Here is a 6,186-nt window from a genome sequence, read left to right on the forward strand (position 1 = left end):
CTCTAGGTTTTTATCGATGAACTCCCGGAGGGTTGCCATCTCCTTCGGGGTCTCCTTCGGGGTCATTCGGAGTCCATTTAAGGAGCACTCCTGGGTTTTTAGAGCATCGCGTATCCCCCTGCACTTTAGTTTTTAACAGTCCAGTAAGGGGGAGGGCGATTTCTGCAAAATTTTGGGCAAATGCCCTGTAGAAATTGGCAAATCCAAGGAGACTTTGTAATTGCCTCCTGGTATGGGGAGGCTCCCATGCCACAATCACTTCAACCTTGGCAGGGTCCATTTCAATACCTTTAGCAGAAATTCTATATCCTAGATAATCGATTTGGGATTGATGGAAGGCACACTTAGACAGTTTAGCATACAACTCAGCTTTTCTCAATTTAGTAAGCACTTGACGCACCAAGTGAATATGTTCTGACATGGTTTCAGTATAAATCAATACATCATCCAAATAGACCAGTACTCCCTTAAACAGGTGGTCATGCAAGACCTCATTGATAAGTTGCATAAAAACCCCAGGTGCCCCCAATAACCCAAAGGGCAGGACTTTGTATTGGAAAGCCTCAAGAGGACAGTTAAATGCTGTTTTCCACTCATCCCCTTCCCTTATGCGAATGCGAAAATAGGCTTCTCTCAGATCCAATTTTGAGAAGATTTTGCCTCTGGCCAGATGTGATAACATATCTTTGATAAGGGGCAAATGATATTTATTTAATATTGAGACTGCATTTAGCCCGCGGAAATCGGTACAGAGTCTCAAGGAGCCATCCTTTTTTGGTCTAAAGAGAACAGGGGCCCCCACCAGGGAGTTTGCAGGATCAATGAAACCCCTAGCCAGGTTTTTGTCAATGAATTCCCTCAGCGTAGTTAGCTCTTTGGGAGACATGGGATAGATTTTTGGATGAGGTAACTTTACATTAGGTAAAAATTCAATGGCACAGTCTGTTTTCCGGTGAGGTGGCAAGCGATCTTTTTCCTTCTCCCCAAACACATCAGCCAGGTATTGGTTGGGCAGTCCTTCTAGCGGTGGAAGGGTTTGTACTGTAGTGTTAGCCACCCGTCCTCCCTCCATGTCCTCTAACAAGTCCTTTTCAGGTACTTTATAAAATCCATCAGCAAATGTTACAGTTCTATGCAGCCAATTTATGAAAGGGTTTTGTTGCACAAACCAAGGCATTCCCAAAATCACCAAAGGCCCCCCCACTGGAGCTATGACAAAAGGCAATTTCTCCCAATGGGTGCCCATCTGTAAAGCCACCAGTCCTGTAGAGTGAGTGACTGCTTTCCCCCCCGCCATGGTTCCATCCAATTGCATGAAGATCATGGGCCGTGGCAAAGGGAACGTGGGCAATTCTAGGGCAGCTACAACATCAGGATGCATCAGCGAACGGGAGCAACCCGAGTCCAGCATGGCCCAGACTTCGACAGTTTTGGTTCTAGAGCCCAATTTTACTTTGACAGTCATTGTAGGAAAGTTCCCACTCACCGAATCGTGGTCGCGCCCGGTTTCTTCCACCTGCCCAACGGCGCCCTTCAGGGCAGGTGGAAGGCTTTTCCCGCTGGTTGGTCAAATTGTAATTCCTCTTCCTCTTCCCCGAATGGAAGATCTGGGGGGTCGAGTTCAGCACAGGCAGCCTTCATCTTGCATGGCAGGGATGGCGATTTTCCAGGCGCTTTCCCAGGCCATTCCTCTGGTCAGCGTCTTGGGCACGAAGTAGCACGATGCCCATCTTTCCCGCATCTTAAGCACTGCCCTTTTGCAAATCGTCATTCCCTTTCTTCCTCCCAAGTTTTTGGTTTAGGGCGACTTGAATATCCAGAAACACGAGCCCCCTTAGCGACTCGGGTTTGTCTCAGTTCCTTGCTATGGGCATATATTTGTAGAGCGCTTTCTGCACTGCCTGCCAACTGAATCCAGCCGTATAATGTTTTAGGATCGTCCCTACACAAAGCCCAAGAGAGGATTTCCGTTTCCAGCCCTTGCTTGAACATCTCCACCAAAGTCGACTGGGACCAGTCCTCCACCTTCCCCGCCAGGGCTTTAAATTCCAAAGCGTAGTCTGTGACAGAGAGGGTTCCTTGGTAAAGTTTTCTCAGGGAGTTCTTCGCTCTCTCTTGGGCCAATGGGTCTTCAAAGTGCTGTTTTAGCGCCCACAGAAACTCATCAAAGTCCTCTAACTCCATGGCCTCAGCTTGGCACAGCTGTACGTACCAATCAGCTGCCCTCCCCTTCAGCTTGTTGGCAATAAAATTAATCTTGCCTTGTTCAGAGCGAAAACTTCGACCCCAATCCTCCATATAATGTCTAGCATTTGTAATGAAGAAGGAGAGCGTGGTAGGGTCCCCATCAAACTTCACCCCAAAGGGTGGGAAGGTCCTTACCGGCTCCACCGGCTGTGGTGGCTCTGCAAACAACAATGTGCGTCGAGCCCCCAGTGGTGGCCGATCTCTGGACTCCCTTGACTCCCTTCCTCCCAATTGCCGAGGAGCTCGAGTCTTACTTCTTCCCCTGAATGACAGGGAACTCCGTCTTGGGAAAACCAGCTGAGAGGGGTCCTCTTCCCAGTCTTCCTGTAGGGACCCCGGGTCTCTGGTGACATCCTTTAGGAGGGTTACTATCATATCCATTTTGTCCTCTATTGCTTTCATGTGGGCAGGGGTGACAGGCTCTTCTAAGGGTCTATTGGTTACCACCACCTTCGGCGATAAGGGGATTTCGGGTACCCAGGATGGCTGTGGAGATCCCCTCCCCGGTGCTGCTCCCACCTCGGCTTGGGGCTGGAGTACACCCCTGTGGCACCCTGTACCACCAACAATAGCTCATCCAATTGGACCTCTCGCCTCTCCCAACGTGCTGCCCTTTGCACTCTCAAAGTTGGAGCCACCCGAGTCTTCGTCGAGTCCGGCTCTTCTTCGCTCCCCTCACTCTCGCGAAGCGGAGGTTCGATCATCGCTAGCGCTCCTCTCTACCCAACTTTGGATGGGGCTAGCGGAAAGTAGTTAAATGATTCTCAGCTTTATGTAATGGTTGCCTAAGCCCAAATACTCAGTCTCACAAGCTCGGGCTTAAAGATAACTGATTTATTAAAGGAATAGTATGCAAATACAGAGAAAGCTGAGAATGAGCAAAAGCGCGCCAAATACAAACTGAAAAGCCTTGCCTTCAAGCCAGTCCCGCCCCAAGCACCCATCAGCACGCACCCCCTCCCAGGTGCTAGGAACCGTTACACGCACCTGGGAAAGTAACCTTGAATAGGATTGAAAACCCAAACATACATTCCAAAGGTCCAAAACAAAGCAGAGCGCAGGAATGGAAAAACCCCGCCATGAGCAAGGCGGGTATACACAGAAAAACGGTTTGACATGTGAAACGTTACGATGTTAACAGAACATTGAAATGGGGAACATGACAGTTAGTGACTGCTCCCATCCTCATCATGGCCTGTTTTCTTTGTTACCATCTGTGAAAAAGTTCCACTGCATCTAATGTAGAATAGCCAGATTGGGTAATAGCTTTGTCCCCCAGGCTATTAAACTCCTGAACACTTAATAACTTCTTTAAGTGGAATATGGAATGTGTCAATAATGTATATTTTATAGTAAGGATGGTATTTTTATTTTAGAGTCTGATTGTGTTTGTGAGCCAACTGCAACAAAATTTCATTCTTTTATGCACTTGGTGTATATAGAAATAAATGATAGCATTGTCTCAGTTAAATAAATCTCCATCTTAATTTGTTCACAGAAGGCCAAAAAAAAAAAAATCTGGGAAAGACTCACTAGCAGAGAAAGACTCTTGCCTAGCAGAGTGTTTATCACAGGGAGATTCTCCTCATCTCACCTGCTTGAAGTCAGAATTTTTCGGGATTGGAAGCATTTTTTTCTGGTAGGTCCAGATGGGATGGTTGATTCTGAAGCCATATAGGTTAATGGAGAAGAAAATCTGCATTGAAAAAATTTCCATCTGTCAGTTACAAAAGGCCACACTGCTTAGAAGTGCTCGTATACTACACCAATCCATAACAACATCCTAGGTTCTTTGGGAGAACTCCAAGCATATGAAGACCAACGTCAGCTAAAGAACTGGTAGCTGTGAGTTTACATGGTTTGAATAATAATAGTAATCATAATAGTACCCTCTCTGAGTGTCTGGGGGCTATGGGGGCCTGGATGGGGAACAACAGACTTCAACTGAACCCTGGTAAGACCGAGTGGCTGTGGGTTAATGGTTCTTCCATATCCGGGACATTAACACCTCTGGTTCTGGACAGGGTTGCACTGCCCCAGACAGACCCAGTGCGTAACTTGGGGGTCCTCCTGGACTCACACCACTTGCTCGAAGAGCAGGTGGCTGCCATGGCCAGGAGAGCCTTTGTGCAGCTACATGCTGTGCACCAGTTACGCCCCTTCCTGGAACGGGAGGCACTTCAAAGGATCACTTATACCCTTCTTATCTCTCATATAGACTATTGCAATGCACTCTACATGTGGCTACCCTTGAAGAGTATCTGGAAGCTTCAGCTGGTCCAGAATGCAGCCGCACAAGCTGTTTTTGGTGGCCCTAGAAGGGCACATGCAACACCGCTGCTGCATGAGCTGCACTGGGTACCAGTTTGCTTCCGGGTCCAATTCAAGGTGTTGGTTCTTACCTTTAAAGCCCTACATGGCATGGGGCCAGGTAACCTGAGGGACCACCTCTTCCACATTACATCAACCCGTCCCACCTGATTGTGCAGAGAGGGGATGCTGCAGACCCCGTCTGTAAGAGAAGTTCATCTGGCGGGGTCCAGGAGGTGGGCCTTCTCTGCAGTAGCTCCCACCCTGTGGAACATGATGCCCCCAGGGTGATATTGGCCCCATCGCTCCTGTCTTTTCGGAGGAGTCTGAAGACCTGGTTCTGCCACCTCACTTATGGTGGAGAGGGGAATAGACCTACATGGGGATGGCTGTTATAGACCCCTCTTCCCACACTTGGACTGTTTTGTTTTGTTTTTTAACTTTCTCACTGCTTGGACTTTTTATCTTTTATTTTTATTATTATTTATATCAATTATTATTTGAATTTATATGTAAATATTGTGGTTTTTAACAGTGTTGTGAACTGCCCAGAGTCCCCCAGTGGAAGGAGATGGGGAGGGACAAATTCGATAAATAAATAAATAAATATTAATTTTGTGTGTGTGTGTGTGTGTATGTATGTATGTATGTATATATATATATATATATATATATATATATATTTGCTTATAGTTCAGCTCTGGTGTTGAATGACCAGAACTCATTTATTCAGTACCAGGAAGTTTTCCTTCATCAGCTTTCACAAATCTCGTTTCATAACACTTTTATTAAGTTGCAAACAAAGACAAACACTACGAAAATGCAAAAAAAAAAAAAAAAACCTACAAAAAGAAAAAAAGAAAAACGAAGATTACATAAAGAAATTACTTCCAACTTTCAACAACAAAAATATAGAGCAATTTCCATAATCAATCCCTTACTCTATATCAAACCAAGATCACATTATGTCAATAAATTATTCCTTTGGCACATTATGGAAATCACTAAATAAAGTTGCTCCTTCCTCTAAATCAACTTCCTTACCCCAAGACAGCATTATTTAATTATTTCCTTCCTATAACTATTCTATATATTTCTGTCCACTATAATAAAAATCAAATTATAAAGACATGTAAATGCTTTATCTGGCTGAGGATGTTACAGAAGAAACGGAAGACTTTAGCAAAGATAGAGACGTTTCTACTGACAGTGACATTGATGTTTTTGTTGAAATTCCAGGCGAAGGTTATAATCTGGGGCTGAAGGGGTTAAAGGGACTGTCTGAGCTGCAAGTTCCAAATGAAGTTGTTTTTCTGAGGGAATGTTATGGGAAAGAAGAGACTCGGTTCTGTGGGAGGTTTTTTCCTGAGAAGTCTGAGTCTAAGCTGGTCATTTTTATTTCTGCATGAAAAATACCTCATGTGTAATATGGAGATATGTAAATCTTTTGGCACATTTTAAAGTGGGTAAAGATTTTAAAATGTTTAATTGAAATGACATTGAGGCTTGTATGATTTCACTTTTTCTTTAATAATTTGGATTAAGATTTACTGGATTGCTGTTAAGGATTGTTTGATTTTTTTAAGATTTATAAGGTGTGATAATAACTGCTTGATTTTAGATTTAATT

Source organism: Candoia aspera, chromosome 4 (assembly GCF_035149785.1).
Source record: "Candoia aspera isolate rCanAsp1 chromosome 4, rCanAsp1.hap2, whole genome shotgun sequence".
Lineage (NCBI taxonomy): Eukaryota > Metazoa > Chordata > Lepidosauria > Squamata > Boidae > Candoia > Candoia aspera.